We start from the raw sequence: 21,235 nt of genomic DNA on the forward strand, positions 1-21,235 counted from the left end.
AAACATTGTAGCAACATTGGAGGATATGGAAGACATGTTTTACGGAAGAGGATTAGGGCCACTGGAAAAAAAAGTGGACACATCTTTTTTTTCTTCTTTTCCAGAATTCTGAGAAAAAAGTCAGTGTTTCATTGAACATTGTAAAAAAGGTTTTTTTTAGCAAAGCTATCATCTTTCCTCAACCTGACATGTATCTCTGTGTCTTAACTTAACCAAAGTGCTAAGCTAAGGCTGCTATGAACCAAATGTGGTCCCACAGAAGAAGCTCCATGCTTATGGCAGAAGAGCAGGTGGGTTTGTCTTATCTCCTTATTTGGCCGTTTTAAGCAAAGTGCTCCTGTATCACATTTCAACAGCAGTAACAAATGATCGATATGGCCGGCGGTCAGACCGCCTACTGGGAACACAGAGAATCTCCTGGTGGCCTGAGGGTTACTTTAGCCTTTTTACTTGGAACAAACAGGGATTATTATAGCAAACAGGAGTTAACAGACCTCCAGTCTTTAAAGTGCATGCTCTTGCTGGATTGCCCACAGTTGCCTAAAGATGCAGCTGAATCCTGTGCACATAGCTTCTCCCTCTTTCATCTCTTCATATCTTTCTCAGTGTGTCACACATTCACTTAGCCTGTTTGTTTTGTTCTATATGTACATAAATGTTTTTAGATATTTTATGCATGAACATATATATAGCCATTTGGAAAGTCGATTCAATGGTTCCCTTTTCTTTAATTCTCTTTTTAAAAATCTAAATTTGTTTCATGTGTCTGGCTTTGTAGGTTTATAGCTGCTGTGACTGGTGTCCTGCTGTTGAGCTAAAGGTGAACCTATAGCTATACCAACTCTATGCAGAAGGCATAATATTGTGAGAGCCCTGATAAACACGTACTGTAAGCCTACAAAATTAGCACTTTATGATAATTTGTCGATATATAAAAGGCTTGGACAAGTCACTGGAAAAATGTAAACAATTACTAATCAGTTATGACCTTTTTTTTTTATTATTGCACTCTGAAAGTTAAGCCACTAGTATGTTTAGCCTTCTAGTTCCAAACCAACTGTGAAATCCAAGTTGTGCATCCTTTTTATTATTTACAAATGCAAGCGTTTGGAATAACAGATGTAGTTAAAGTGGTCACAGAGGACTTCTTGGGAGTGGCAGCCAATCAAATCAAAATCAGGTATGTTTTTTTTTATTATTATGAGCCAAGGCACAGTTTGGTGTAATCTCAACTTGCGATGAGTTGACTTGTGCTGTGATAAGGTGCTGCATAAGTAAAATGAAACCGAATGAAATTATTGTAGGTTATTATAAAGAAGATAATTAAATCTATTTGACATTTTGAGGGTAAAATCCTGAGGAAACTTTTGTCATACCTTAAAGAGAAATCAGAAAGCCCCAGTTCTGTCCTCATTCAGGCCACTATTATTCATCATCTGTCTAACAGATTGTCTCTCATTATCTGAGTTTGTAGGTCTTTTTGTAGGTTACGAATATATTGGAATATGAGCTAAAGTAGGTGATGGTGATAATGGATCTTTTAAGAATGCAGAACAGTTTGGAAAATAACGTACTGGTGCTCAGTTTGAGATTTTTTTGGCAATAGAGCACAAGCTGCTATCTAATGTGCCCAAAGTCTCTCATCTGTACACATGCTGTTTCATATTCATTTTCATTTTATTTGAAACTTCAGCTATTACCATGTTGGCAGCGTCATTTTATCTGTAGTCTTTCGTTGTGTGATTATTATCATAATACCAAAAACAAAGGAGGACACAGAAACAGACGGGGATACAGATTGCAAGTTTTACTGAAGGTTTATTAAAGCCAAGTATTCTCTCAGAGCTGAAGCTCGAAAGGCAAGTAAATGCAACAGATAAGTGAGAGACTGGAAGGGAGCGTGAATTCTGTTGAAGAGGAAACACAAGTTAGTGATCTGTGGAAATTAAACAATCAATTTCTTTCTTTGTCCAGTGATGGATTAGAAATTCTTACTTGGATTCTTAGTTCGGGACAAGGAGGGACAGAGCAGGCAGAGAAAGAGAGCAGGTAAGTGTGTATATGTAAGTGTATTTCACAGATGTGAACTCAGGTGAATTTTTGCATGTGAAGAGTATGCATTCTTTTCCTTTGCAGGTGATGAATGGCTTGATAAGTACGCAGCTCTCGGTGTCAGAAGGCTTTCCTGCAAAGCAAATGACTTTCAGGTTTCCAGAAGTATCCATTCATCGGGAGAAGTTTCACTGAAGAAGCTTAGTATCAAACAAACCTGATTACCACTGCAAGGGCAACAACAGTGTGGCACAAAGGAGATGTTCAAGAAGGTCCTTAAATACTGTGGTTGATGAATGGCAACCCACTGGTGGAGCAAACACAGTCCAACTATCCACCTAAAGCAGGATTTAAGGTTCAGCAGGGAGAGCGTGCAGAGAGCTCTGCTATCAGATGGAGGCAGCGTACAAAGTATGTGCTACAACCGGTCTTCAATCCATACTTGCTTGTGCTGTTGTTGGTCCATTACCACAAAGAGCTAAAATGAGACAGAATGTAAAAAATAACGAAAAGTGTCCACTCGACCCAGTGTCTGTGCTTTTCATGCTGTATTTTTTTTTTTTTTTTTTTTTTTTTTAATCTTTGGAAGATTTTTCTTAAATATCCTGCTGTTGCTTCCTTGCTTATTCCAGCTCACCTGTCAACCAATCACCATTCAGCAGATGCATAGGTCATTCTCATCTTGTGACAGGCCGTTACGATTCTGGAAGACTGGATGAGAGCACATCTGCGATGGTTGAAAAAAAAAAAAAAAAACCCTCTCTGTTTGCTTTCTGAACATAAGCGTGTAAGCTGATGGACGCATTTGCAGGACCATAAATTATGTTTGAGAAAGCGAGAGAGAAAGAGCAGGAGAGGCGAGAGAAACAGAGAAAAAAGAAAACAAAACCAAGATATCCCCAGCACATGACAATTTTACTCATCAAATTAGATTTACATTGTATTATTCTTATGCAGCCCTCGTCTGCTGTTTAACTGTCTTTCTGCATGCGTACAGTATGTGTACTGAATGTGAGTATCTTCAATATCTTCAACACGAGTTATTCTCCTCTAAGAAATCGATGCTTGCCTTCATTCATAGTTGAAAGGCATTTTGTCCATGAGGAACAAAACCAAACATGAGTCATAGAAAGTCAATGATGAAAGTCTGTGATGTCCCACTCCCAATGAACAACCAACATTCACACCCATAAACTAATGCTTCACACCTTCACAACCAAGGTGACATGCACACATAATGACTGGTGATGTGTGATCAACCTGAGGAGCAACAACATACATCAAACCTGCTAGCTTAGTCAATAGCAAGATATTGATTTGGACCCCTGCCCAGGAGGATGATGATGTGTCTGCTTTGTTAAGCCAACTGACAGCAGTGATTTTTTTTTTTTTTTTTAATTCCTCTCTCTAGCACCCACTCTTCAGTCCCATACATGCCAGACATCCCGTCTGTCGCCTCTCATCCATCTCAGAGTGCCTTTTCCGGTGTGAAGGGAGACCCGGGAGAGAGTGGCAGGGGCATCTGAGACATGGCACGAAGATAAGGGTTATAGTGCTTAACAGACAGTGTCTGTCTCCAAACCCCTCGGCCAGATGGCCACTGTCTGCCAGGGAGATGGCCAGTCCCCCAAGTTCACACGTGCAAATTCACACACACGAACACGTATTAGAAAAATAAAATATACTACTGTAAATTAACTTTACAAGTGTATTATTCCAAGAGGTACACAATAATAAATATAAAGCGGTATGCAGAATTTTTTTAACTGCTAATTGGAGCTGCCATGTCAGCTGAGCCAAAATTGAAGTCAAAGGTAATGAAAGCCCTACACAAGTAAAAGGCATCATGACGTTTAAGCCATATGTGTTTTCGGCAGCCATATGCGGTTTTGTTGTCCATCCCGTCGTTGGCAAGCAATGGCTGTGACATGGCTGCCGTGGAGCGCAAAGCGAGCCCGTGTTTGATGATATCTGCCCAAGACTCCCCACTCTTCCAGGGGGAGATGTAACAGTATGTGAGCCCCCTAGATGCACAGACAGATGGAGACACTCGTCTTTTCTCCTCCCCCTCCACTCTATTCTCCCAGGCGGAGCCGTTCATCCTGCCCCGGGGAACATATGTGCTGCTTCAAGGAGGAAGTGCACAATCGCATACAGAGGCCAGTTTTAGAGATCTGGCCAAGGGCCTTTTTATTGTTTAGTCAGACCTTCTTTTTCAGCGGACACGGTTGGATTTATTGTCGATGTAACACACGGCAGGCTGTGACTACCTCTTGATGGCCTGTGACCACCTTGAAGTTAAAGTATATGCAGGCATAGCCCTGCACTCCAAAGTGAAGGATTAGTACAACACAAAGAGGTTATTAACAGTTAAGGTAGGGCCTGTCAGGGGATGAGGTAACATTTTTTCAACCCTTCCAGAACACAGTGCAGGTTGTTGGCCCTTTCAGGTAGCTGTTGAAAACCAATTACGCCATCCAATATTCCTTTCACTTTGACAATGGCAGAGGATAATTAAATGCGATTTTCATCCAGGTAGCAGGCTATTAAATGTCTCCACCTCTGCCACTCAGCATTCAAGCCTTCATTTAATTTTTCTTAAAAATAAAAGGAAAGAACTGTAAATGCAAAATTATTGTGAGGTATGTGCAAAGAGAGTTAACCTAGGAATCACTATTACAGTGCAGTTTATAATTACGATTTCTTTTTTGTTACTTATTAAAAGTGTCTGATAATTATTGGTCTTGCACCTTTTTTTGTCTTCACTCAAATAACATTCAGCTTAGATTTAATTTTGAGTACGCACACCCGCTGAGTAAGCGCTGATCATGTTATTAGAATGACATGTTCTCTTATTATATTGCATTTTATTATGTTGGCACGGGGCTCATAAAATAACTTAATGCAAATTACTCTGTTGAGATTAAACTCTCCGGATTAAACTTAGTACTGAAGACTTTGATTGAAATGTACATATTGAAAATATGTACATTTCATTTTTTCTTCATTTAATCCTGTTTTTGCTGTTTAATCATTTGGTTTTTTGTTTGTTTTTGGATTATGAGGCTGAATAAAAAGCCTCTAAACTCTACAGCGAGGTTTCCTTTGGGGGACATTTAAGTGGTTTCGGTCCACTTGCTTCCTTAAGGGGAAGGGTCACTGCAAAGTTTTTCTGAGTGACCTCCTCTATCATATCAGACTATGCCTCCATCCAAAGGGCACGAATGGTAAGTGAATTAATCATACCGTAAAACCTCCACAGTCACATGACCTCAACCCACCTGTGGTAGATTTCAGACTGGTGTGTTACACAGAGCACTCTCGTCACCGCCGACGTCAAGACACCAAGCGGGGAAGTATCACAAATTGTGCAAAATGCTTATGTTGCAGGATGCCCTGGAAAAAAGTTCAGTGATTTTAATGAGCTCCTTCAGGTTAACAACAAGTAAGCATTTGCAGCTGTTCAGGAAAATACTGACATTAGTATTCAAGCGAAGGATTTCAATTCTCCACAGGACGAAGCCTTGGGCAGCTGAGTGTTTTCTGTTTTTGCCGACTCAAGTAAGTGAACATTGCTTTCACAGGTCAGAGGTAAGACTTTGTTCAGGTAAGATTTCTCTGTTTCTCCACATGCTTGAGTTCAAGTAAGTGCTCTCTAATTTCCTCAGGTTTGAACCTGGGTAAGAATTCTCCTGTGGGGCTAGAGTGGGACTGGCAGGTTTTTCTAGAAACTAGGCAGGAGGGTACATCAGGGCAGACTCTGCGATAAAGGAGGACAAGTAAGGTAAGCATGTAGCAAAGGTTAGCAGGCAAGTGACATCAGATGACTAAGAGGCTCAAGTAATACTACCACGCTATGTGGCTTAACGATCCAGTGAGGAGGTGAGAGGAGGACTGTGGTGTAGATGGGAAACAAGTGCCAGTGGTATCTGGGGTGGCCACATTCACTTCTGGAAGGAGGTAGGCAGAGTTAATTCACTCACACCCAGACACACACGAGAAAAGGATAGAGGTAGAGCAGACAGGGAAGGCAGGTCAGCACCTTAGAGGACGAGGGGGAACATTTCCTCTCAGGTGCATTTTGCAACTACGTTGTTCAACACCTCCAGCAGAGCTTTGTAAAGTTGGAGGATCAATGCATAGTAAGCTGAAGTCCTCCTTTTGGCATGTGCTGTTCCAACAAACTTCATGTTGGTTTTTTCCATCAATTTGAAAAGTTATTCTGACACCTGTGTGAGGTGTTGATAAGAAATTTCTGATATGTTTTTTTAAAGTTAAAAAATGTTTTTTTTTTAATAAAAGCATTCTTAATCTGCTGAGAGTTATTCAGAATGTCTGCGAAATTGCAAAATGCCTTCTGTAAACATGAATCCGTTCCCCACAATACAATTAATCTAGATAAAGGCGCCCTGGGATATCTGAGACGTCTCTGAACAGCTCTAGCTAAACCTTTCCATTCTTCATGTACTTCTCAATTATGGAATATTCCACGTGGTTCAGAATAAGAATCCACTGGGCCAAATGTTAAATTTCAATTTTTGTTCCGTTTTATTGCTCATGATAAGTGTTGGTCAAGTTACTTTAAAATAGTAATTAGATACTAATTACTGATTACTTCTTCAAGAAAGTAAACCAATTACTTTACTGATTACTTAATTTCAAAAGTAATTAGTTAGTTAATTTTTAAAAACAAGATACACAACCTGAATACGTTATAAAGCAATAGACCTTTCAGCCCAATTCTATTTTTTCTGCATAATCCACCATTTAAAATTAAATCAAATGAAAAAGTCTATTTTTAAAACTTGTTTTATTAGTTTTAATCTTTTAACTTGATGCATATTGCATCAAGTAAAAATTAAATTATATGCAAGATTCTCTGACTGGAAGAAATTTGTTTAACATTTAAACCTATTTTCTGCATATTCCAGCATATAAAATAAAATGATTTTTGTGTTTACACTCACTCTTTCAAATAGATGCAAATAAAGCAGCAAAAAATAAATAAAATCAAAGATTCAGCGGCACTAAGTCCTGTTGCTCTTAAATCTCTTTGGGGCCGGTGGAGGTTTGCCCGGTGCCACAGTGGTCATGTCAGTGGAGCGATCCGGGGGTTTCTCTATGAATTTCACATACCCGTGGCAGCATGCTCGGTGCTTGCTCAGATATGAAGTTGAAGTTTTCGCTGTAGAGAGAGTATGACCATGCTGCATGGTCATACTCTCTCCCGCACTCCATATTATCCATTGTTTATCTACACACGTCTGTTGCTGCTATGGACGTCGCACGCTCATACGTCATTGTCCTGAGACATTCTCACAAACAAAATCACGGTTTAGTAATGCAGTAATGCAGCGTGCTTATGGGAAAATAACAGTAATCTAATTACTTTTTTTGCAATAGTAATCCCTTATTTTACTCATTAATTGGAAAAAGTAATCAGATTACTTGTAATACTTTACTGCCCATCTCTGCTCATGATGTAGTCATCACTGAGGAATTCATGTTTCTCCAACTTCCCACTGAAAAGCCTCCAGCTCTATAAGGAAGCACCGCCCACACTAATAGCTGCTCATGACATTCTTTGAATTTAAAGGTAAAATTCTTCCTTGAACACAATGCATGTTAATGAACTTGGATTGCCCTTTTTGTCTTGTTGGCAAATGTTGGAATAGGACATGTTATGATAGCAACTGCAAATTTCATAGTTTTTAGGATTTATCACATATTTGAAGCAAATGTGTTAGTGCTCTGCCAGAGTTTAAGGTGCTAACAAACAAACAAAAAACAGATGCTTGTAAAACTAATGTCATCACAAGTTTTATTTAAATTCATCTTCATACAAAAACAACACAAATTTGCCTAGAAATAACTGCACTGAAAATGTTAAGGTACTTTGAAGTACCGTATTATGGAAAAGATGCTACAGTTCTTCTGTGAAGACTGTTTCAATGATTGTGTCTCTTTATGCAATCCTGAACCTTAACACCTTCTGCAGTTTCTGACTCGTGCTTCCAAGAAACAGTATGCATGCCATTCAGTTTAAAAAACAAGACGGATGTTAATTATTCCATGTACAACAGACAACTACAATACAAAATGCCTCCAGTCCTGCTTATCCATTTCTCATTTTTGTTACTATTATATGTAAAACAACTATAAACTATAAACTACTCTTCGCATGCTGACCCAAGCACATACACCAGTTTACAACAACAACCTCCACGAGGGCAACAACAGTCTGGCACACAGAAGATGTTCAAAAAGGTTCTTAAATACTGTGGCTGATTATTAGCAACAGGTGTGACCACTGGAGCCCAACGACAACCACAGAGTAGATTAACAATAGCAGGATGAATTAATAGAGTGCAATATGTTAAATTAAAAAGTTAAGTAATGAAGATAAAACATACTACGAGCTACAAATTAAAGATCATAAGGAAAACTTTTAAATGTGGCTCAATATATTTAAGCAAAATATTGGCCTGAATTCTCTATAGCTCTAATACCAACTGAATCATTGATGTTGCAATCAGGACTCTGATGGAGCCATGCCTCTTTGTTTAATCGCTGAAGCTAGTTTTCTATCACTCTGTTGTGCTTCTGTTGAATAAATCTGAGACTGATCACATGGTATTGTTGCTTGATGGTATTATGTGATACAAACACCTGAAGTGCTAACACTTCTGGACAGTACTGTCCATAATTATAAATGAAGTCAGTCGATTAGTGCTGCATGTTTATCTTTAGCATGCATTAAAATAAATATATTTTTTGGTAATTGGTTATCGTACGATTCAACAGTGACTTACAGAAAATAAGCATTAGCATAATTCTATGTGTAAACAGTGGTTTGGAATATATGGCTACCATGCAAGCAAACACATACAGTAGCCCTTTGCTGTACTTATGATGTAAGGAAAGGATTGATAATTTGCCAGATTGGTAACAAGAAGAACACAGAGTCTGGACTCGGGGTGGGCCTGTGTTGAGCACAGATCATACAAGCCATCATGGTTCATGACTGAGTGTGATGCTAAGAGAGGAGAACGGAAAATTACCACACACCAAATTAACTTGGCAGAGTGTGATTAAAAATATTTTTTGTGAAACTAATTTGCACTTACTGTAGCATAAAATTAAGGGTGCGTTGGAACAGTTGGTTCAATTTTCGGAGGACCATCAGGACTTTTGAAAATTTAATGAGGATCCAAATTGCCTCTTTCTCTCCCATCCACATCATGTATTTGAGACATCCCAATGCCGTCTCTGTCTGTTAAAGACCAAAGAGCCATTGAGCAGAGATGCATTCAGCCCAAGTGGAGCTATTTGGCAGGATTCAGAAAATATTTAAGTTTAACTGTTGTTAGTGCAACTTTGAATTTATTTTAATTTGATTTTTTACTTTTTAGTTTGTTTGGTTTTTAACGTACAGAGAGATGCATTAGACAAAATTAGTACAAATATTCAGACTGAAAATCCAAGACTTCCCATCAGTCTTGAGATAGCATAGCCATTACATGGATGACCTATTAACCCTTTATTTCAGCTACAACCATAGAGTGTAGGGATCATTTGTAGCCCCACAGCAGCCTATTAAGAATCTTAAATGACTCCATATATGACTTCCATTTGTTTAATCTTCCTCAGGTTACGAAGGGAAACTATATTACCAAAAGAAATACAATCTGAATAAATATGCATGTAATCAGCTATGATAAGAGAGCTATGGCATTAGAATTCCAGTCACTAAAATAAGTGTTTTGGGTTTGTTTGTTTGTTTGTTTGGTTGGTTGGGGTTTTTTTTTTTTTACACATAAAACACTTCTAACCATGGTTTTAGGGATCCATAGCTGAGGTAAAGGCTTTGTGTATGTGCTGCATTGTTCCCTCTTGTGGTTGACACAAAGATTGGCCTACTTGAAGTGAAGGCAGTGGATCTCTATGAGCTTCTCATGATATGGCAGGAAGACATTAGGGTGACGGGTGTTCTAACCTATTCTCCTCATGGTCATTGTGTGTTGAAGAGAAATGTTATAAGATGACAGCAGAGAGAGCAAGCAGAATATAATCATCCTTTACCTCTCCATGGCCTCAATCGAGTGTAGCGGTCCTTTGCGTGTCCGCTGCAGACATCCGTGGTCTGTCTGAAATGACAGAATAAGAAGCCATGACTGACTTTGATTTGCTGGAGGAGACACAAGTTATGAGCCGTGGTGGTATTTTTATAGGCTAACCTTAACCCTTCTTACCAATGAACCGTTGCTCACATCACAGATTTTTCAGTCATTCTGTAACAGGCCAGTAGCTGTAGAAACAATCAGACTGGCCTCAGTATAGTATGAGCATTATCTTTCTAGAAAAGCTAGCTAGCTATGTAGCTACATTAATAATACATTTTTTTAAGTGGATACAGAGAAATAGCAAGTTTTAAAGTCTTAAAACATTTTTTAAACCCCAAAAAGGCTATAAAAATGCAGTACAGGGTGATTGGCTAACTGTCTGACTAAAGTAGAAGTATGTCCTGTTAGTTTTTGTTACTGGCAAAACCAACACAATTCATTTTCGAGTACAAATCAATCACCAAATTGAAATATGATGTTAGAAATGAGTAAAACAAACTACTACTGCAATAATGGTAGTATAGATCAACATTAATGAAAACAGTCCTAACTACACACAGTATGTCAGTCCACGAAGATTAAAAGTCATAATTGATGCAACTGCATTTTTCATTTGAATGAATCCAAAAATAAATGCAGACAATGTAACCTACTGTGATGGCATCAGCCACACATGGGTAAAACCTGTCCATTCATTCGCTTCATTAGTTTGGTTTGCAGTTATTTCAGTAATATAATTCATTAATGTACTTGCTTAAACCTAACTGTGATATTATGAAGTGCACGCATAGTAGCATTGTGTGATTTTAAAAAATGTTTTCTGTTATATTAATTATGTTCTACGGTGGCCCTGAGAGGCCAAACAGACTGCAACTTAAGAAAACATCAGCAACAAGAAAAATGCTGCAAAAGCACACAAAACACAACGGAAATAGGAAAAACAACAACAGAAATAGGAAAAAACAGATTTCCAAAAGCACAAGGGAAGTGTTTCTGGGGAGACAATAACCCAACGGACCAGTTGCAGGAACCAAAATATGCTAAGAATTGCGCTGGGAGACACTTAAAAGAAGTGGAGGTTCTATCGGTTTTGTGAGGAAAGAAAAGATGAGAGGTAAGTGTGTTAGCCTGACTATTAGCCTAAAAATCCATCATCAGTATTATATGAATCGTGATAAAACACACCTACCATGTTTTGGGTTCCTGCAACTGGTCCGTCTGGTTATTGTCTCCCCAGAAACACTTCCCTTGTGCTTTTTCCTATTTCGGCTCGGTTTTTTCCTTTTTCCGTTGTCATTTTTCCTATTTCTGTTGTGTTTTGTGTGCTTTAGCAGCATCTTTCTTATTGCTGGTGTTTTCTTAAGTTGCAGGGCGTTTGGCCTCTCAGGGCCACCGTATGTTTCTCTTTTTTGAGTTACCTGGTTTGGGGAGGTGGCTATTTCCTGTCTGGGCAAAAAGCTGGCCAAGGCATGAGGACTTTGAAAACACAGGACCAACCAAGTGTTTGTCAGAAACGGGGGGTTTTACTTTTTAGTTATGTTATTTTTGTGCTTATTTGGTACTGGTGTTTGTTTTTGTTTCCCCTATTGTGTGTAAATGGTATGGCCAAACCACTATAAAGGTTACCCTCCTGTGTCTTTGTGTTTAGGTCAGTTTGTGAGTTAATTTGTGTCTGCTTTGTTTGGTTAAGTTTCTGGAAGTTACTTTTTGAGTAGAGTTATATTTAGTTGACCTCTTTTATGGGCCTGGTAATTATATTTTGAACTTTGTCTTTTTGGGGTTAAAATTTTAAAAAGCCCATTTTGAAGACATTTTTCCTGTTTCCTCTATGCCTTTGCTGCTTGGTCCATCACAGCTACATACTACACAATAATCTAGGGGAACAGGTGAAAAAATTGTTCTGGGGTGAAAGCAGCAAACATTAACAAACATCATCAGTTCTTTCTCTTGTACCAAGAAGTCTTGCAGCAGGATCAGAAACACCTGATCTCAGATGCATGGTTGTAGGTAACCTTGTACCTACAGCGAATAAGCCACAGGAGGGGATGTTTCTGCCTCAGGCTGGACACATTTAGTTGAAAGGACTGTCTTAAAGTGACGGATCTGAAAGGCCTAAGCTTCTATGAGGACGTGTAAGAGCAAGTGTATCAAATACAGTAGACTGCAAGGAGGGAAGGGGTCTTCTACAATCTATTTGTATAATTTGGATTGTTCAGCTGATACCAGATTTGTTTTAGTCTAAGATGGTTCAGATCTAATACTTCATTGTTCTCATTAATTTCTCAGAAACTTTATTGCTTTGACAAAACTTTTGACAAAAAAGAACTTTGTAAACTCTTGTACTTTTGCACAGAATATAAAAAGTAACCTTGGTCATTTTAATGTTAAGATGAGCATTAAAATGACTGCTGCCAGAATTTCTTCTTGTGAGTTGGTAAACTATGATACGTCATGAAATTGATTAAGGTACAGCTGAGTTTGTTTGACTGCATATGTGATTTTCCTATATTTCAGGAGGCTCACATTTGATTCAAGCAGCAGAATCCAGTCTAGCATCTGGGCTTAGAGCTCATCACTCCCTGCCACTATGAAGTAAACAAAAAATAGGGAGTGATGAGTAAAAAAAACAAAACAAAAAAAAACAGAACTTAGCAGACATGCAAACAACACTAACATAATAGAGTGAGAAGTGTGAAACTCAAGAGTTAGGAGGGTGTATCACTATGTCATGCAAAGAGTGAGTCATGTTAGCATATGACACAGTGCAGCTTGAGTTGACTGCCTAAAGTACTCTGCCGGCTTTGCTCCATTAACTGCACTAATGCTGAACATTATTATTTTTTCATGGTGATTTTAAGGTATTTGTTTGTTTAAAATTGTGTTATATTTGTTTCTTTGCGAGAGGTTTGTGTATCCTTTGGTAAAGTGTCGCTATGAATGGTGTTCCCCAAGGTTCAATTTATGGACCCTTTTATTTTCTGTATCCATCATTAAAAAGAGCTAGGTAATGAGCCATCATCCAGATTAAATACACATTTGCAGTTGTGTATGGTGCCAAAGTGGGTTTATGGGCCTGAGTGGGTTGGGTTGATGCTCAGAAGCAGTGCTGCTAAGATCTTAGTTACACAGGCACAAGAGACCTGTTGGAAACTATCTGACAACCACCAATCTTGAGGTAAAAATGTGTCTTCACATCCATTTGGTGAATGGTTGCTAGAAGTTGCTGGTGATTCCTTTGTTCAATAGCAAGTTGTCATGGTTGCCAGTGGTTAGCATGTCATGTCTGGAAATACTTGCAAACAAGCAGTTTTGAAACTGTAAAAAGTATAACACAAATGTTGTCTGTTTCTAGTTTGCATTGCACTTTTTCAACTTTATCTTCAGCAGAGAGAGCAAATGGCAAGTGTTTGTTCAGGTTCTATTTCACCTTGCTATAACCGGAACCTCCAACAACCAGTGAAAGAATTCACATTTTTCCCTTGTGCCTATGGTTGTCAGATGGTCACTGACCAGTCTCTGGATCTGTGTGACTGAGGTCTGGAGCATTAAATGTTCAATAACACTGAGTCTTGAAAAATGCAAAATAAAATTACCAATAAGCTTTCATCAAAATGCGAAGTCCAAACAACCAATTACAGAGCAGCCCACATACACACCACTTGGTTGCAAACTCATACTGGAAGTATGAGAGTATCTCTCACACATTCACCCTAAAATAACCAAAAACAATTGGAACAATTATTCTAACAAATGCTAGGTTGCATAAGTAACAAATTTCCATTTCTTGATTATTTTACAACATGAAGAAATTTTGTTTGTTTTGAAGTAAGTTTCTACACTCGGTAATTAAAAACAGAGAGCAAACAAGTTCCCCATATTAACTATCTGTGTCTGCCAATTCGTGTGCAAAATGAATCAAAATCACATGTTAAACAAATCAGTTCATTTGGTTTCAACCTTGACTTGTTGTCATTTAAAAAGTAAAACTGGCACTGCTAACCAAGTCTTCGTACATGCAAAACTGTTTCTCTCTCTGTGTGTGTGTGTGTGTGTGTGTGTGTGTGTTAAATATGTATTTTAAGACAGAATTTATTTTCATTAGTTAGAGTCTCCAGAAATTCTATGTGACTCAGTATAAGCTGACGGTAATGCATGTAGAAGTTGTTTGTCGACCACCATTATACAGCATATATACAAGAAGAATGCCTTACAAGCTGCCAGGCCTCAGACAATAAGGCATGGGAAGATTAACCATTACCACATGAACAGAAGATGCCAAGGTACAAGGGAATTCAGCAAGCCCTGAAACAAACAATCCAATAGTAAATATGTGACAATACATCATTTACATTCAAAATATCTTTGAAGTACAAACAGAAAATGCTCCTAAATCTCTAAAGGGGCCTCTGTGATTATTTATTAAGAAACTGAATTGTAGTCATTGTAGGGATAAACCCAAACAGCATATATATATATATACATATTGTATATTTTATCCAAAGTGCCCTACATTTCAACTCTCATGCACCAATTTGCACACTAATAGTGCAGCGGGCTTCAGTGCCATTCAAGTCATTAGCATAAACATCCGTAGGTTCTCAAGGACACTTTGACAAGACAGAAGAAGAATACTGCAATTAGCTGCTGACCTCTACCTGCTGGCTCACAAAAAGAAACACATAACAGTATTCCTATTCCCTGAACTCTAGTGATAATATTTATCAGTCAGGTTTGGACAGCCACCACCTTTTCTTCTCTGCAAGGACAGCGCAAGGGCTTTTAATGAACAGTATAGTCATTCGATTTTTAACTGAGTCAAACACATGAACAACAAAAACATAACAAATTACTTCTCCCAATGCGTGACTGAAAAGCAAAATGTGCATTTTTTTTAAAGGGAACTCTTCATTAATTCAAAACTCTCAAGAAAAAGAAGAAAATTGCCAAATGATTGACTTCATATATTCTACATATTTTAAAAGTCCCCAAACTTTTGTAAATTACTTTTGTTTTTCTTTCAGGATATATGTTTGGGGTTTTTTAGTGTAAGATTTGATATTATTTGTCATATCCAGCATGTAATATTTGATCAGTGAGTTTGAATCTAGTGGAATTTCATTTGAAATAATCTTTTCACATATCAGTCTGACCTCATTCCAAGCTGTTCTAATCTTTGAACATGGCCAAAATATTGAATTCTGTTGAAGTGCTTTTACAAACCTTTTTGTCACAGTGAATGAGACTGCAGGATTCGAAAGCATGCACAAATTCAATCCAGACATTCAACTGGTTTATTGCCAAAGAGCCACTAGGAGTGACATACAGGCCAAAGTGTGGGCTGAAAGCGTCCTACCCACACTAAGCTGAGTGGGTCCCTGTGAATGCCCACAGCATACCCACAATCTAAAGTGGTTTTCTTATATTCTAGATCTGCAACTCCGCTAACGGCCACTTGGGTCCCCGTTACATAAATTTCATCACTAAGCAGTTAGCGTGGAGTCCGTGTCCCTGCCTGTTTTTTTTTAGGGGGGGGGGAATTTACATTACAATACAACACTTCAAGTGGACTTCAAAGAAGTATAACAAGAACATACCCATGTACAAGAACGAACCTGTCCACGTCTCTGCAAGTGAGTAAGATCCAGGCTAATGTGTGTATTGTCCATGAGGGGCACCATATGTTAAAATGCCACAACAATGTGAGGCTTGTACCACTGTAGTCTTCATTCATTACCTGTGCATGTTTCCACAGTACAGCTGCTTTTCTGTATGTTAAAACTTAACCCTGGAGAACCCATGGGGTCAAATTTGACCCCATGGTTTCCCTAGAAAACCAACGGGGTCGGCTCTGACCCCAAGGGTTCTCCAGGGTGTTAAACACTACAAGAAAGAGCAAATTACTTTCTCCAGGAAGTACCATTATGCAATACTTTTTAATAGGGTTAGTGATGAGTAATAGGTAATACAATACTTTTTTAAAGTAATGACACCAGCACTGTTGATGGTCTGGATTTTCAGTTGGTACTTTGCGGATTTACTTCCCTCACTCACCACCACAAAATGCAAAACACAAATTACAACTTGTAATTAGTTTACTGTTAACATGAACCCTCATTTACAAATACAAAACAAGTGGAAATCACTTGTAGAATACAAGAATAAGGCAACTATTATACCTTAACACCATTAAAGTTTAGCTGCTCAGCTGATATCAGTCATTTATCTTCACTAATCACAGTAGGCTAAATTCACAGATCCCTCTCTCCTCACAGAAGCAGTGGTGTGTCTGAAGTCTGAAGCAGTGAGCGTTAACCCACAGCTGCTCTGACTTTGACGCACAGCGCGTGGTACTGCAGGTGGATAGTGCTCCACTAACGCCCCCTGCAACTCTCAATCAAACAACTCTTCTAGTGGAAATTCAGCATTTCTGCAGTTGATTAATTTTTAAAATCACATGTCTCATTGATTTTTCCACTTAATTCAATAATCTAATTTAGAATATTTGACATGAATAGTTGATAGCCCTACTCTCTATATCCACGTATCTCATCTGGACAGACTAATTAAAACATAAAAACAAATGAATCAAGAGATGTACATGGATTTTTGAATAAATTATCTCTCGTGTACATATATTACATGCTCTGTGTTGTAATTTATGCACTCTATGGCCACTGATAGACTCCCTAGTGTGAATGCCATTGGACCATGGAAGGAAGCAGGAGGACCTTGAGAAAAAGCAAAGGGCCATGCAAATCTTGCCCGGAGACACAGCACAACATGTCAGCTAAAATCTAAACCTTGCTGTGCAGCAGCAGTGATAAAAATGTATCATTTTACCACCCCATTTCAGATTTTATTGATTTCCAATTACACAGCACCAATCAAAATTACTTGGATATATTTCTTTTGTTTTCAGATGAGGGAAATATTGTGAGATGGCAATAAGGGATAGCACTGTATATGTGCCTTCTTTCCTTACACTAGCCCCATCTGTGGTCTCTAATAACACACTGTCAATACACTACAGTTATGAAGTGCCCCTTAGGGGGTCACATCATCTGTCCTTCAAAATAGGTTGTTTGTTTATTGTGGCCATTGACGTAAAAATGAAAATAAAGTCATAAAATTCCAGACAGACAGATGGACAGAGAAATATAAAGTTTGGATAGGCTCAAATCTGGGACTTCAAAGAGCTTTTTTCATCACCGGCTTTAATGAAGCCTCCTCAGAAGGGAGTGAGCAGTGAGACTTGCTTTATTAAAGCACAGTCACTAAGGGTCCCCTATGGACCCACATAACAAAGTGTGTCATTAAAAATTAACTTTGGGTGGAAGAGACTTAGTCACAGAGGAGAGAAGTAGCACCAAGTCAGCCAGGTCTAAAGCTAAGAGGCCTGGGGAGTGACCGTGGCATGGCAGAGGTAAAGCTCTAGGTTTAGGGTACGTGAAAATCCCAGATAGCACCGTACAGTGCAGAGATTAAAACAGATGGAAGGCTACTAGATTTCTGGAGAACAAAAGATTTCTGGAGTAAGAAACAAAGAAGAAACTGGATGGCATCTGATAGTACGAAAAGGGCAAGATCAGATCATTGTCCTGTTGATTTGCATGAAAATGTTACAATAAAATAGTTAGTACTATGTTATCACCATGGCACCATTAGCTTTCTATGAACAGTGCTCTAAGAATATCATTCCAAAGCATGGGAAACTTTCTATCAAACGTGAGAAAATACAAGTTCTGATCTTAAAATAATATGTAGAATTTTAGCAAGAACAAGTCTAAATGTGGCAACCAGTAATAAAAATAATAAACACCAGAAGTGATTTTCTTTCTTTCTTTCTTTCTTTCTCTTTTCACTGTAAGGCAGGGTTTTCATAACGCTAGAAGAGTAAATATTATAAATGAAAGTCAGATAAAGCACAGATACAGATGGCTCTGTTTGTTCAATGTGCTGGAAAATTTTTGTTTGGAAAAAATATAGAAAGTGTGTTCAGCTGATTCATAAAAAGCCAAGCGTAGACACTTTTTTATGACAAACAGGAATAATTCACACCCAATTTCTATTTAAAAGGCTGCCACCATGGTTGCCATCTGTCAGCACTGCTGTTTACAACTTCACTAACAAATCTATGGAACAAGGGTGGGACACACTAAGCATAAGCTATCATTATATGCTGATGATGCCAGTTTTGTTTTGCTTTATTACAATGTATAAAATGAAGTCAGAATTTTACTTTGTAGTACAAATAAAAGAAGGAACCGACTTGCTTTACTGTTTAATGTCATATAACAATTCCTATACAAATTATGCCAAACACAGAACAGGTTGTGCTAATTATGGACCTGTGGTGGGTGAAATCAAGTGTAACTGTTTCACTGACTGGCACGTGTTGTAAAAGTTTCAAAACTGCCTTCTCGTGTGTATTTATACTCTGACACTGTGAAAACACTGCAAAAGCTGGCTGGTAAGTATATTATTCAAATTTGGTGTGAAGAGTATTCAAAAAGAATCTGGCTCTTTGTTAAAATAAAGTCCCTTTTGGGGTAACCAGATTTTAGCCCAGGATGAGCAGATGCTACATTTAATTTTGGGTCCTTTGGGGTTTAAAAGAAAAAAATGAAGAGTTAAGGTACAAATACTGTGCACTGTAAATTGTTTGGTTTCTTTAAGTTCCAAAACTGTCATGGCCCCGAGTGCCCTTCTCATCTTCTTCCTCTGCTCCTGTGTTTTCCTGTTCCTCTGTCCTAATCTGTATGGGCAATACTTACCTGCCTATAACATCGCCCCGAGGTGAGTCCTACCTGTCCTACTCTGGCTGACACACCTGCCTTTCATCTTCTTCTTTGCCTTTGTGATATTTTTCCCTTTACTTACTGTGGTCTCTCATCTTCCTGCTTCAGGTTCCCGATCTGTCAGCCTGTCATCTGCCTCAAACTTCACTACTCATCCTCAAGAGTTAAACTTAACTCACACTCGCCTCTCATGACAAAACATAGCTGCCTTTCCACCTTCTTCCACCACTTCCCTCATGGGGAAAGGGGATTCCATTATACTCACAGGTGCACATGTGCTTTAGATACCTGATGAAGATCGGGCTTTCTGAGTTATTCATTAGCTTCATGTTAGCATGTTGCTTGCACAGATGCTATGCTGGACTTGTTTCTTCCATTTCAGCTACGCCTGAAATATGATTACCCCAACCCGCAGGTGCCCAACAATCTTGCCCAACACCAATCGATCAAAGCACAGAGAAGACCAGTAGGGATGTTATTTAGTGCAGTTATTCAAGTACTGAAGTACATGTTTAATTGACTTGTACTTTAAGTATTTCTATACTACTTATGGTAGTTATTATGCTATTTTTTGCTTCTACTATATTTTGGATGCAAGTATTGCTCTATCTACTGTGTTAATTTAAAGCTTTGGCTACTTATTCTTTGACAGATAAATTGCATTATTATAGATCTAAGAAGCCAGCAATGCATAAATATATATACATATGAATGATTCAATAATTATGATCTAAGAATATCATGTGTATGATTCTGAAAATGCCCTTCTACATAATGAGCAAGTTGATTTTACATATTTTAAGTATATTTTGATGATAAAACTAAATATTGGAACTTTTCATTTTTCCTCAGCTTCAGAAAACTATTATAAAACTCAAAGTTATATTTAAAGTTAGTGCACTACTATTTTCACATAATAAATGTGCAATGGGACACAGAACCTGAACATGTGCCTAATATTTTCTACTCTGGTTTTCTATGTTGGCTCAAGTTGTTCAAGTACACAGAAAAGAAGTCATTTTTTCTTTCTATCCATCCATCAGATAACTGAACCTCTCTAATGCAAGTAACAATGTACAATTATGTTCTTACTTTAGTTACACAGTGAATAATGACTGAAGTTAGTAGAGTATCGTGTTACATCACAGAAAAATGTAACACTTACATAAATGTGTTACATTGTAACCCATTACACCCAGCACTGACCATCAGTGCAATCACCAGTATGGTTGTTTTTATAGTGCTGTCTTAAAATCCTTGTTCCTTTTTTTGGTACAATAGTTGGTTCATATTCCCTGTAGGTTATAAAAACTTCATTTTAAGCTGGTTAGCTTACAATATTAGACACAGGTTGCAATACTGGTTCTTAATGATGTAGAGAGAACTTTGAAATAAAGTGTAGCTGCTAGTAATTGCTCTCTATTGCTGTGCAGACTTGTACTTCTGTTCCTTGCCAAAATGAACACCTGGCTCTTGGCTTGATGCTGTAATAATGAAGGAGAAAAAAAAAGACTGCAGCTGTGCTATAGTTGTATTTAGCACCTAAATTAATAAATATCTTCTACAGGCTATGCGGAAATTGATAAGACAGTTTATTGGATGTGTCTACTTTCTTTTCTCCCATTGTGAAACCAACGTCTTTTTCCTATTCCCACATTTCTCCATTGAGAAAAATAGGGAGTGTCATTATTTAGAGGCCACGCAACAGTGTCGTCTAAGTGACCACGGTACATGGGAGCTAGCTAGAAAGGTGGCAAAAACAGCACACTGGGGCAAAGTTAGCATATCTGCCTTCATTATAACAACCCCATTGACATAATATCAACTCTAATGCATGACAAACACAGGAATTATAATATTCAAGGAATCAATAGAGGTCATTATAAGCAGCATTTTCATAGCTATGCTATTTTTTCCTATGGTTTAGCTACATGTTGAAGAGTATAGGAAGAAAAACAGATTGAACTCAGCATGTAATATTAGCTCAAGTTTCATTTGTTTTGGGTATTTTTTTTTTTTTTTATTTTACTTTTGTGCCCACAGGAAGTGAAAATATCCACTTTTAAAGCCACTGCTCTTCAGAGGGAATATCAAATATGGAACAGTCAGCAGAGGGAATGACAAATCTTTCTTTAAATATTTACACTGCACTATCATCTGCACTATAGCCTCATGTACTTTTTTGGTGCTGGACACAGACCTCTGATAGCAATTTCTTGTACACTTTGAGCCTCAGTTGAACAAGCAAGGCTAACTTTGGTC

General features: G+C 38.1%; 1 long non-coding RNA gene across 3 annotated transcripts; it reads right to left on the reverse strand.

Annotated features, from left to right (window-relative positions):
* Nucleotides 1-1,802: 1,802 nt before the first annotated feature.
* Nucleotides 1,803-11,620, reverse strand: LOC102081306 (uncharacterized). 3 transcript variants are annotated; one of them, XR_001224990.2, is made up of 8 exons: nucleotides 11,594-11,620; nucleotides 10,305-10,360; nucleotides 10,135-10,199; nucleotides 2,690-2,779; nucleotides 2,495-2,530; nucleotides 2,270-2,390; nucleotides 1,996-2,185; nucleotides 1,803-1,907 (listed from the first exon to the last, which is right to left on the reverse strand). It is a non-coding gene; the product is annotated as an uncharacterized LOC102081306 (long non-coding RNA). The 3 variants fall into 3 exon arrangements; XR_002058516.2 differs by lacking the exon at nucleotides 10,305-10,360; XR_002058517.1 differs by lacking the exons at nucleotides 10,305-10,360; nucleotides 11,594-11,620 and adding an exon at nucleotides 11,365-11,395.
* Nucleotides 11,621-21,235: the final 9,615 nt, after the last annotated feature.

Source organism: Oreochromis niloticus, linkage group LG16, assembly GCF_001858045.2.
Source record: "Oreochromis niloticus isolate F11D_XX linkage group LG16, O_niloticus_UMD_NMBU, whole genome shotgun sequence".
Lineage (NCBI taxonomy): Eukaryota > Metazoa > Chordata > Actinopteri > Cichliformes > Cichlidae > Oreochromis > Oreochromis niloticus.